The sequence below is a fragment of the Anopheles stephensi genome, chromosome 3 (genome assembly GCF_013141755.1).
Source record: "Anopheles stephensi strain Indian chromosome 3, UCI_ANSTEP_V1.0, whole genome shotgun sequence".
Classification (NCBI taxonomy): domain Eukaryota; kingdom Metazoa; phylum Arthropoda; class Insecta; order Diptera; family Culicidae; genus Anopheles; species Anopheles stephensi.
Window position 1 is genome coordinate 13,089,662 of NC_050203.1, and position 13,254 is coordinate 13,102,915.

Consider the following 13,254-nt stretch of genomic DNA (forward strand, 5'->3'; position numbering starts at 1 on the left):
TGGCTGGTTGGCTGGCTCGTTCGCTGGTTGCATCGGGTGCGAATGTGTTCGGAGTCAGCCGAACACGCGAGACAAACCCGAACGCTCTCTTCGAAGCTCTCAAAAGTGAGTGAGAGAGGAAAATAGTGAGAGAATGGCTGTGGGGTGTAATAATAAGTTGGTAAGAAAATGTATAGGCTTGATTGAGCAACATCGTGTTAAATTTGAGTTTAGAAATTTTTTTAATCCATGTATACATTTTATAGCAATACAGCCAGCCTTTCTTCTGGAAAAATATGTTTTTTTTTTATTCATGCAGGACGGCCTGGACGTGTTGCTTAAATTTAACGTTGAGAAGGAATAAATTAGAAATTGGAGATAGATATTAATAATGTTTTCAACAGCAATCCGTTCTAAAGGGTTTGTTGTTTGAAAAAGTATTTATCTCATCACTGAGACTTATCACTTGTTCGCCCATTTTTTATTGTTTTAGTTTAATCTGATATATTTATAGTTTCGTCCTAATCTCCCTGGATGTTTAAATTTAATTTATACAAAATTCTTTTAATATTATTAGTATGATATACAGAAGAGAAGGAATATACCCAGGCCGTCCAATTTTTTTTATTCATGAAAAACGACCTGGCCGTATTGCTTACCCAGGCCGTCCCTAACGTATAAACAAAATACGAAAGAGGAATAAAAGTATACTCTATTTATTTCCTTAAAACATGCAACAGCGCTTGCGTTCTTGAAAATGAAAGATATTTTAGAAAGAATTTCGGTAAAATAATGATTTGTTTGAAATCTGTTTCTTGCTGCCTTGACTAGATTTTTTATCCTTCAATCAATCGCTTCAATCATACAATCCGATCTGCGTACGGGAAGCTGATTCTGACGGGATTCGGCGATATTCGAGTCCGGCCGCATGAAGATCGGTTCTGCTAATAACCGTACCTTCCCAATTTGTATTATTAAATATTTTTAAAACTGCTACAAAGAACTTTATATGTTATTTAAAACCTAGTTTTGATTGAATGTTTTTCCCAGATAAAAATAGTATAATTTGAAATAGTAAAAATTAAAATGAAATTAGAAAAAATGAATACATTTTTCGAAAAGGAAAGCAATCAGATTAGGACAGGATCAGATCTTCGCGTTAGATGAAATAATTATTATAAGTTTCTCATACTAAAGATTAATTAAGTAGAACAAGTTTTAAGAACCAACACCCAAAGTTAAGCGAAAGTATGTCCCAAAAGACAGTTGAAAGCTAAAGCACCAAACTTTCGGTTACACCCCAATCCCGTCTCACACGCGCGCGATCACGAAAGCTCCCGCACCGTGGCCGGGGAAACACAGTCAGCAGGCAGCCACAACAGAGAAGCCAGTGTGCATGTAGACGGCGAACGAAGCGGTTGTTGCTGGTTGTTGCTAGTTGGCGCCTCACGTTACTGTTGCTCGGCAGGGCAACAACTTGTTGTGTTGGTTTCGAGTGTTTTTGCGTGTTCCCCGGCCGGGGGAAAACTCCAAAGAAAAGCAAACATCTCACGAAGTGCCACACGCACGCGGGATGCTTTCGTAGTGGTAATACGGTAGTTTTTAACGTAAATAATTGAATTCGAGACCGAATACGGTGCAGTAGTTGTTGGTTAGTGTCCGTTTTTTTTTGTTTTGTTTCTCCGTCTGTATGTTGTGTTTGTGTGTGGCTACCCGCTTGGACTTATTTGTTTTAGTCGTTTTTTTTGTGTATTTGGGTGATGTGCGTACAAAACGGAAAATATTTAGCTCTTATATGAGCCCAAAAAAGGGATGACCCCCGAGTGGATGGGCAAGCGTGAAAACCGAAAAACCCCGGCGTGCGGTGTACGTGTGCTTTTTAACGGTCTATTGTTTCGGTGCTCGGGGTCTATGGGGTTTTGTTTTATTATAAATTGAATTTTCCCATCCGTAAGACACTGTGACGGTGGCATTGAATTGCCACGATCGTGCGTGTGACAGAACGAAAAAAAAAGCGCGTAGCCCAACCGGAAGCAGTGATGAACCCTTCACAAACCACGTTAGCAACAACGTGCCCCTGATCGTGAATTTTTCATTTAGCGCGAACCAAGTGCGTTGGGTGAAGATCGTCGCCATCGTCGATGTAATGCGTAGCATAAAACACTTGAATAAATCTTTTTTCGCGTCGCGATCCTCGTGCTCGATGCCTATTTTTTGTTGTTGCTGTGCTCGCCTCTAGTTCGTTAATGATCATGACCTTCACGGTGACGATCGCCGACGAAAGAGTCCGAAATAGAGGACTGTGGTTGACATTTTGCTGCCCGGCTCGCCGTGGCTAGTGGATCGCGATTTGGGAGGCGTGTAAATATCACTTTTCTTTTCAACATTAGGTTGCCAACAACCTAAGATCTTTGGCGATCGTGTGTTTACACGGTCAGGAGCGCTTTGAACAATTATAGCGCTGCTTTATTAAATCGCACGTGTGTTGGAAAGCAGTTTAAAGCAAAATTTTAAATTGAAAAATATTTAATTTAAATCCCTTTTCTGATCGCACATTACATTTTTTTGTTGGGATGAATTTCTTTCTCGAGATGAAGTTTCAAACGTGTGCATATAATTCCTCCTGCAAAAAAAAAAAAAGAAACGCACGCACCAAATCCCATACATTGCGCAAAAATTGAATGCGCTGGATTTCATTGCCTTTATTCTAGCCGTTGCCAACCCCAAAAGCTTCACAGCTTACCTTGAGTTTGGGAAAATGAATTTTCGCAGCATTAAACCGAAGCACTACGGACCACGGTTTCGGTGGGGCCCGGTGTGGATTAATATGATAAACAAAAGAGCGAAGTGTTGCGGTTTCGTAGCCCTATTGGAAGTGAATGTGCTTGCCGGCTTTCGTTTTCCCATTTTCTTTTATTTTATCCGAGCGCGGCACTTCGATGCGGCTTCTCTCAGCTTCTGGTATGTGGTGTCCGACACCGGGTGTATAGTGTGTATCTTCATGCGTGTGTTTTTTTGGTGGGGTGCTGCGTGTGTTTATTCTAGTCGGGAGACGAGTGGGTGTCGGATGGGTTTTTTTCCTCTGTTCCACTGCCGGCGTTTGTGTGTCTGATGTCCTCCAAAAAACTAACAGACGGTGAAGCGAAAATTCGAACGAAGAAGTAAACGAACCAAAAAAAACGCAGCGTATTGTGCAAAATCCACCCCAACTTCCCCCAGGAGACTGTAGGGGATGGTGAACAAGAAGGGGGGAAAAGTGAGAGGGAGAGTGAAAAACAAACATTTGCGGGAAGTTGGCGAATGAGTTTCTCAGGTTAGCATTGCAATTTTCCACCCAAAGAAAAAGAAAAACTCGTTGAGAAGAAAATAATCGAAAAAAGCACACACATCAGCCACTGCAGCAGACATCAAGGAATGCGTGTGTGTGTGTGTGAGATTCGCGAAAATTGGGCAGAAGAAAAACAGTGCGTCCGCCCGCCCGGTGGTAAAAATAGTGGCCACAACCAGCGGGAGTGAATTATGGTGAGGTGAATTTTTCAAACCTTTCGCCCAAGGTTTTTGCCGGGAGGGTTTGTTATGTGCGGGAAAACAGCAGCAATGGTTTGGAGGCAGCAAGGCCGGGTGAAAAGCGTGTGAAAAATTGACCGGAGAAATTGGGAAAACATAAATTGACTCCTGTTCAGTCAGGCCCACTGAACCGCTAGAGTGAGGATGGTGTCCGGAAATTTCTCAATTTAACCGAGAAGCCCACAGAGCACTCGGTCAGAGCCCTATGGAACGGTGTATCGCGGATAGAGAACGATGTGCTAGTACACGCGACGTTTGGTCGCGTTGACAAATTGTGAAGAGGTGGGGGAGTGTGTGTGTGTAACAGGACAAGGAAAACGGTCACCGAACGGAAGCCGGTATGTTGTTTGTCTTCGGTCCGGCCCTACTTTTTTTGGCCCCCGACTACCCATAACGGAAGCAAGTACCGTAGCAGTGTGACGGATAAGCCAGTACTAGGTGTTGCGCCAGACAACGACAACGCCTAGTCGCGGAACGGAACCCATCCCCTCAAATCATCACTACCGCCAGCACACCCAAGCGCCCGATGGAACTGATCGGCCAACTGAAGGCATAGGTGAATATTTAATTATAGTTGTTTATTTTTACCCGCCTCGCGTTTTCCGTGCACCCAAGCGTGATGTTTTAGACGGGGGAGAGCGAGGTTGGATAGGGCTGGGAAGCGGGGAGATGGAAGTGACACGCACGATTCCCATCCCCAGCGAGAGAAGGTCGAGTTTTAGTTTGGTGTGTAACAGTAGTAAAACGCACATCTCACATACGGTGTCCCGCGAACCAGACCGGCAAGGAATGTCCGTATGTCGCGCAGCACACGGGAAAACCCTCCTTTGAAGGCCGACTTTAACCGAGAACCGATAGTGAAGAGCATAAAAATTCCACTTCCCGCATGTGAACGCCGCGAGTGGCCTAGAGTGCGAGTAGGAGCTGTGAAAAATTGATAAAATGTGACATTTTTTTTTGCTATAGAACTGAATCACTGTTAAGCTTTTCCCTTTGGTTAATCACGTATGGAACGTGGTGTGCGTGTGGTCATTATCATAAAATCAATATCCTATTTTCAATGTATAAATATTAAATTCGTCGTCGTTTGGTGATCTATTTTTAGCACAAAATAATTACAAAAAAAGGGATTAGTTTTAAATTGTATTCACCGTATGCGGCACTGGATTAATTATTAATGGCTTACTTTATTCAGGCATTCTTGTTTCAGTAGCCTGAAACGTATATTTTGCTTTGTATTTGTACATGTTTTAAATGAAACCAGATTTAAGGACATAGTTTGGTTTGTTGTATTTAAGTATTACGGTCCGTTTTGGTTAGTTGTACTTATGTAGAAATTTAGCTGCACTAGTACAGAAATCGAGATTTGAACCTGCTCTCTCTCCCATTTCTTGGTCTAATGCCCTCTTAGATCATGGCTACCATCTCTGGCTTATAAGAGTGAATAATATCACGTAGTTTGACAGGCAGTCCTCACTACGCAAGTACGGTCCGATTGTGATCTGAACGTCAATCCTGCCGTGTGAAGTTGCCTCTATCGCCCAAACCTCTCAAAGCCAAGGGTTTGAATGTTTGGGTTTAACATTCAAAGTTCAAGATTTGAACTAAAGAATGTCAAACCCCTTTTAGCATTGTGACACGTTCCCTGTGACTTCTCCTATCACTTTACCGGATACCGGGAGTCTCCATTTAATTCCAGATTTAACTCTATAACTGACTTGGATATAGCCCAAGCAGGGCGTATCACAGCATAAGCAGGTGCCTGGGGGTCCATACATATCGATAGAGGCGTATCGTCCTACAAGAAGGCTCTGTGGTCCTGAGAGCTTCATGCGTTTAACTCGAGATTCCCAAAGGGTACCTCATATAGTACGTCTCCATACATATCGACAGAGGCCTATCTTCTTGGAAGAAGGCTCTGTGGTCCTGAGAGCCTCATGCATTAAACTCGAGATTCCCATAGGGTACCTCGTATAATACGTCCGGTTGGTCTTTGACTCTGTCCCAGGTTAACAGAGTCAATGTGTTGGAAGTTTCAAACATTCTTTCTACTTAGGGCCTTCAAGAATTAGATCCATCATTGACCAATTATACTATTGTATGATCTCGAGAATCATAATTTGTATTTTTGTTGGGACTCAGGAAGACTGGATGGAATATTTACGGACATATGAGCTGTTCTCCGTAAATAGTTAGTATTCTGAAGCATTATTTCTTCAGAATCTATCAAACTGTTCACATGCTTAACTCTTCTAATGTCGTGTAAGTTTTGTTTAAACTGCAAATAGTATGTTCAATGTCAGAACTCTCATTGCTCATCTCAGAATTCGGAGAAACGTGGCTTGTAAACATATTGCTGTTTAACTTCTTTTAACCGCTCTCTAAGGTGTCTGCATACCATGTGCATAGAGTTCATGTACTCCTATTTGAACAAGGTCAATAAAACCAACAAAAACAAACACCTTATTTTGCGTCATCGTTCGTTGTTAGTAATATTTGAACATTCGTACCGCAAGGTTTACCTTGACCGTGTAAAGACCTTAAACCCTGAGAAAACAATACGGCAGAGTTTTGAGCTAATTTAGCGTGCGAACCGGGAAGCACGAACATTTGTTTAAGAACATGGTTTGCGTCGCATGTCATCTGGGCAAAATTGAACCCCCTCCAACTCTGGATGAAGGATGCAACCTGTAGCACATCCGTGTAGCGTTCCGGGAACCGGAGGATCCGCCATTTAGTTCCGCACAGTTCGCGAAATGGTTGGGTGCGGCAACAGAGCTCAAAATTAGAGACTCCACGATCTTTTAGGGTTCCGAATGGCCCGTGGTGTGTGTGTGTGTGTGGCTCCGGCTTCAATTAGTTTTGTGACCCATCCGAACCGTGGTCGTGATTCGTGCAGTGCGACAACGAAGGCCACCACGAAGACAAAACCGCGGCGGGACGGGGATGGACGTTTTGGGCGATGCGTGATAATTTGTGTGTCGGATGTCGGATTTTGGCCGCCCGACGTTTCGTCTTGTTCTTGTGGGTTCTTCTGCTTCCTAACTGATCGCGTTCAACGGCGGACCGGATAGCAACGGTCGTTCCAATTATAGCGTGTCTATCGAACACGGCGTGCGCGACTTGCCAAAAACGAACCGAAACCTGACCGGCGGCAGTTAGTCGGTGGCTCTGGTGCGTCGATCGCAGCCGGGTTGAACCAATTTATCGCGATCAGCGTTCGGTTGGGCTCTTTTCGGGGTCGGGGTAGCTATCGACGGGAGGGTTTGAAGGGTTTTGTGGTAGTGTAATTAGCAAACGCCAGAAGGCGCCTAGTTTTGCCGCCATTCTAACCGCACGAGGTGGTCTCTTTTTTTTGGTGGAGGCTCTCCACGGGTAGCATTGCTGGTGTCTGTGAAGTCGTCTTCGGTTAAAGATTTATCTAGAGATTTTGTCTAGGATCGCGTGACGATGATAAACTGTTTCGTGAGGAGCTAAATAGTTTTACTCGATTTATTGATGATGGACACCACGAGGCGTATCATACACCAAAAAGGGATAAGAAGATTGTTCTTATACTTAAATTGATTTCGTATCTTTAAGAGTCCTTGAGCAGTAAATGGGTGTAACAAATATCTAACTTAAAGACCTAGCTAAGCTATACAACAGTCTAGCTTTCCTATATCAGCCGCTGTACTGGGAGTCAAAGAACTTTCATTGGAAAACCCTGCAATTTTGGAAAATATTCTCGTTCGAGCGAATTGGATGTTTTTAACGAATGAAACCATTGATGTATTCTGAATAAATAGAATCCATAGATGCATTACTTAAAATCTGTGCAACAATTTTGTGGAATTTCGATGCAGTTAGCTCATGTTAGGATTTATTTTCATGAAGGGTCGAATAAAAGTTTCCCTCCATGAGTCCAAGTTGTTTACGGCTGTCCCTGATGCAGCTTCTATCTACGGGGAAATCACATCCTCTGCGTCCGATTTATGATAACACGAACTGTTTTGCTAACATTGCATCATCACACAAACAATACTGATAAGACAAAATCCAAAGAGCTCATTTAACTTTAAGCTTTATATATTTTCTACCGATGGGTATTGCTAGTGGGAAACGTTGATTGGACTTTATAAGGCTTGCCTGTTGTTGTTTACCAGTGGTCTGGCGCTGCTGTGTGTCGCCGTTACCGCACTCACCTTCAACTGGTTTCGCGCCGTACACTTAATTACTGACCCGCCCGTATTGACCCGTATCGGGCGTGTTAACTGTGGCAGTAGACTCTTCCTAGCTTTTAATTCACCAAGCAACTGCTTCTACTGCCCGTTAACCACTTGGCAATTCGCCTAACGCTCGAAATGACTCCAAAAGTCTAAAAAGCCGTAGAATCTTCCATCATCTCGCGCTGCGTCATTGTGTGTCACTGTGCCTGCCGGTCGGTCGTTCGTCACTCACGTCGGAAGGTAATATTTCAACTCTAGCGCACCCCGGAACGCGAAAGGTGACGAGATGCGCGGGATGCGTGTTGGTGGGTGTTTACGTCATCGTCTGCGAGGTACCTGACATTTGGACCTCGAGATTTACGAGAAGCAGTAGCAACAAAAAAAAAAAAAGAAAATAGACTCAGCCGGGGAATTTTACGTCGATCTTACCGGGTCGACTGATTGTGGACCATTACCCACAAGACCTCCACAGCCACCAATTAACATCGGTGGTATGCAATTTTCAATTCCCTCGGGGATATTCCCGCGGGAGCTTCCCAGAAGCACTGTTGGGAGGTTTCCGGCACACCCGTGCGTTTGGGGTTTGCTAATTTTTGCCGATTTATCTTCCAACGTTTGGGCGGCATTGTACAATTGCTTTCTTTTCCCGGTGGTCAAAGTGATGAAGGCTTGCCATAAACGTGCGAAGGAAGCGGCAAACTACCCTGGGTGAGATTGGGTGGGCAAGATCACTTCCATCACTTGAAATTACGAAGCTCAGCCAAAGTCTGTCTGTACCAGGTGGCCTTACCCGCGAATTGGCCAAAAAAGCAAAATTGCGATTAAATAAAAATAAACCAAAAACAATTTCCTTGTTCTGCTCAAATTCATTCTTCCCTGCACTACCACGTTCCAATGGTATTGGATGTTGCGGAACTCTATTTTAAGACTTACTCATGGGTAGTGCGCGGAACGCATATTTAGATTCGACCTTACGCGTTTGCTGGAACGAGCTGCGTTCGATAGTTGGCAGGAATTCGATCAAAATTAGGTAATACTTTCAATCACAGGTTCCACACCGTTCGGGGAAGCTGTTCGGAACCTTCTGCTTCGTTTATCACCGTAACAGCATCGTCACACCGGGCATGTGAACTGATTAGCGTGAACAGTTTGCGCGATCATTTCACGGCACCGGGGGCCTCGAGTTACCCGACCGGACACGGTAGAACTCCGGCACTCCTTGGTATGACCCCGCGTCACCATGTGTAGACCTCAAACGCGCGATCGTACGCCTCGTACGATCATCGTCGGGTTTCGTCAGCGTTCGCCCTTACGCAGCGTATTTTTTTTTGGCCCAAGGCAAGTGCTACGGCTAGGTGAAGTCCGTTGGTCGGAAATCGACAATTAATTTGTTGCACAGGTTTGCGCAAATGCGTCCGCAACTATTCTCGGGGTGTTGCGAGGAGGTACTGGAGTTACCGTTCGGTGCTTCGGTAAGGCTTCGAAAGGGAATGCCATTAGAATAGCAATATCTGAGTAAAGTAGACGCCCAGAGACACCCCATGGGGTGGATGGTTGTGATCTTCACATCGGTTCGGTTTAAACCCTCTTTTGAATCCCGAACACCATGCACAGTGTTTCGGCCCATTTCGGGTGTCAAAAGATAACATCAAAGACATGGAAATTGAGGATCGTGTGAGCTACCAACCCTGCGGACGGTACGGTGTCTGATTTCGGCTCCACTCCACTGTATCTACGCTATGTACAATTAAAACCTCGGCCCGAGATGAATGAAACTCACATCGGTACACCCGTTCGGACGCGTGCTGTTTGGTGATTCACGTTCCGGAGCTTCCAACATCGTTAACTTTATGGCGATGACATAAAAATCTATTTTCTCCCTCTAGCTAGTTCTGGAAGTAACGGGGTACGCTTGCCTCGGATCAACCTGATGCCAACGATACCGGGTCAAACCCAGCTTCCCGATCGCAAGTTTTCTAGGGTACGGGCGGCTTTCGGCTTTAATTTATGATCAGTGTCTAAAGCGGATCGGACTCACTCGTTGCTTGCCGCCCTGGTTCTTTCCAAAACAGGTCGCAAGATTATGCTTTGTGTCGCACAAACGCTGGGGCCACAAAACCATTGTCATCAAAACATATGCGCGCGCGTTTACGTATAGAGTGATCAATTTTCTTTCTCTTTCACCCCCCGGGCTCGATGCACCGAACCGTGGATTATTGTGTTGAAATATTCTTTCTTTCGGAAGAAAGTCAGAAAATTGGGAAATCGTTCCCCCGAAGGACGCGGGAGTGAAACTACTGTTCGGTTGCTTTCGCGGTACGGTAGTTACTGTGGTGGAAACATAATACGTGGTGCGAATGAATGTTGGGCTGCGTACGATACCAGCAAGGCAGCATAAGTGATCTCTTATTTAAAGAGAAATAGAAAATAAGGGGGATGAAAGCGTATCGCATTCAAATGGGAACGTGGGGTGATGTCGGTAGAACCAACCTGATGGAGCTGTTGTTGGGTATGCGGTTCCAACCCAAAAAAATATGATTAATGTTACCGGAGGAACCCTTCTCCGGTCTAAAAATACCTGCGGATGAAATTTTTGGGAAGAAAGTTCTTACCGGGAAAGCCATCACACTACAGTGATGGCGATTGAATTTTAAATGTCCAAACATTTTGCATCCTTATGCAGATTATGGTGGGCGGGGAAGCGGCTTTGAAGAATGTTTGTTTGTTTGTAGTGACAAGTAAGAATGAATTGGGTTGAACAGAATCTCAGAACTGTACGACCTAAAGACGGTAATGATTGATTAGAGGATGAATTAAGTGAGGTTTCCTGGGGTGAAATAAAATATTCATTTTCCGGAGGTTAGTTGCTCAATAAATGTCTCAGCTAGAATTGGACCTGAAGTTCATCCAGAGTGTGATTTAAGGTCACTTCTTGCTTCTAATATACTCGTTTACAATCTAGAGTAGATAATGGTTTAGCTATATTCTTTATAGTACCTGTTGCATGCTCCACGAAATAGCTGTCTTCCCGCTGTCTTCCTTTATCTTCCAGCTTCGGCTGTGTGTGTGTGTTTCTTTTTTCGGGAAGACATAACGAGGCAATGAAATTGTTTTATTATCACCAGAACACATGTCTTACCGGTGGTGGCGGACTTTATGCTTCCGACGGTGTGCACGTGTGAGCCTGTCTCGACGACGTCGTCTGTTTGGGCACCACTACCGTAGATAGACAATTTCCAATTGACTTCCAACAATGGAGTGTTGTCTTGTCGCCTTTTTTTGTTGCTCCGTTCGCCGGGGTTGTTGTTATGCGCGAGGTGTAGCATGCAATAAAACATTGAACCAACAAACGGGACAAATCCCCAGCATCGGTCCCAATCGGAACCACACCTTAGCTTCCGATGACAATAAACCGAAAGACATCCATTTCTCTATCAGCACTTTGGCATGACGATCGAACGAGCTGCACTTTCGATACGGTGTGCCCGGTTAACTGAGACCAACGAAAACCTCAATAAACTCGTCATTGATGAGGAGAGACCAGAAAGAAGAACAAAAAAAAAACAAGCCACGATGCAAGCGGAAATGGAGCATAAAGCTCCTGCGACCAGGTTTGGCTGAAGGTAAACCGGGTGCGATGGATAAGAAATGTGGTCTGGATGGAACCCCTTTTGATAGATTGACGACTCGCGGATGGGATGGAATGGTAACGATCGAACCATTCTTCATCATTTTTTTTTCTCACCATCTTTGGAACATCCACGAAGAATACCCGCGTGGAGGGTAAAAAAATAAATACTAGAGGCGATAATCGGTTTTAGGGGTTGCTTTCTGTTCGCTTTTCTTCTTCCCACCGATTCCCATTTATCGGACATGCATCAACCTCGCAGACCAAGATCTGGTCATTTGCCCAGGATTAAAGTGGAACTCTGGGACCGCCAACGCGCAGTGCATGATCTTCGATCGGTGGTCATGTCGGTGCCCCTTTCGGCAAGCAACGGGTGCCCATCATCATCATCATCGTCGTAGTTGCGATAAGCCGCCACGAAGGTTGATGATGTTGGGCGGGTCTTGACGTCTCAATTATGCCCTTGTTTCGACACCACTGCATTCTGGACACTGTGGTACGTGAGGGTCTCTTGGGTCTCCGACACGAGAAGACCACCTGACTTGAGGAACATGGAAGTTTTCCCTTTTCGTTTCATCAGATCCCGGGAGACTTGTGAGGTACTCGTCTACACCGCCGGTCACACAGTGTACAACACTTCAAACATCAAAACACACGATCGGGACGATGGAGTAAACTTAAATATGGTTGCCGTCCCATAAGTCATCCTGGTTTGGGGTTTTGTTTTCTGGCATCCCCAATAAGGGTAAAGGGTTTTGTGATCATGGTGTGTTGACAGCGATATGTTTGCTTGCGGTTCACCTTACATGCACCATGGAGTTAACTGTCATTTAGCGACAGTCGGGTGTGGTGCTGTATCTCTCACTGGGTCTGGTACATCAGTACAGCGTACCTTTCCTCTACAATTGTTTATCTTGTCCACCGTGGTATAAACATCTTCATAGGGTTTGTGAAGTGGTGGAGCTCTTTGGGTGATTTTTCTTTCCGCTGCTCCCTTGTCGGATGAGTGAATACTTTGATCGATTGAGCGTGTGTGCTTGAAGAAAAGATTAGACAAAAATTGTATGGGAACGAGACATAAATGGAACTGTTATCAGGTCTGTGGTGCTCAGTAAGAGTGGTGCTTCGCACTTTCTAGCAGCTAGTGAAAACTTTGACAATTTCTACCCTTCACTCGCATACAACAGCACGCGATGTGTTCCAAAACTTTGGTGACCTATTGTACGCATATCGTTGACAATGTTGCTGCACTTATGTGGGAAAGTTTGGTAAAGTACATGCGTACAGCATTCCTCGCTCAAACATGGTTGTGCACGTGGTGCACACCTTGACATTTGTGAAATTTGCGCTTGCCATTAACGTTGGGCTAGGTTATGAGCGTACGGCGTACCGCTTCCACGTGAGTTACTGCGCTTGATGCAGAAGCATAGGGAGAAAAAAACGCATAGACAAGAATTTGAAGAACTCAAAATATGCAAATGAATGCAGAAACAATGCAGTATCGGTGGCTTACTACACGCACACAGCTCACACCGGCAATGGGTGATGTATGGGAAAGAGCGAGAACGGAGCTCGTGAAGATGGAAATGAGATGCAATTTCTATCGACTTTATGTGATGGGGCTGCAGATGAGCTATGTGCTGGTTGATGCGAAGGTTCAAGGTTTGGGGATCTTCAAATAAATAAAAAAATTTCATGTAAAACTTTGGTGACCTTTTGTACTCATAACTTTTCTATCTCTAAACCTAAAATTCGCATGACATTTTACTAACTTACTCATAACATCAAGTAACGAGTTAGTAAACAAAGTAGGGTTTCCAAGCCCTGGACTGGAAGGTTCGGTTGAGTATGGAGAGAAGGTCACCGGCTCAT

The 13,254-nt window shown here is 44.6% G+C and overlaps 1 protein-coding gene across 4 annotated transcripts in view; it reads left to right on the top strand.

Moving 5' to 3' along the window:
* Nucleotides 1-1,357: 1,357 nt before the first annotated feature.
* Nucleotides 1,358-13,254, top strand: part of LOC118514330 (protein windpipe) — a 50,778-nt gene continuing 38,881 nt past the window's right edge. For 2 of the 4 annotated variants that reach the window (XM_036061131.1, XM_036061129.1), the window contains exon 1: nt 1,358-1,566. The gene's annotated coding sequence lies outside the window, so the exon portion shown is untranslated. Of the gene's footprint in view, nt 1,587-3,533; nt 4,103-13,254 lie in introns of those variants that run through there. The other 2 variants (XM_036061134.1, XM_036061133.1) reach the window with 2 other exon arrangements.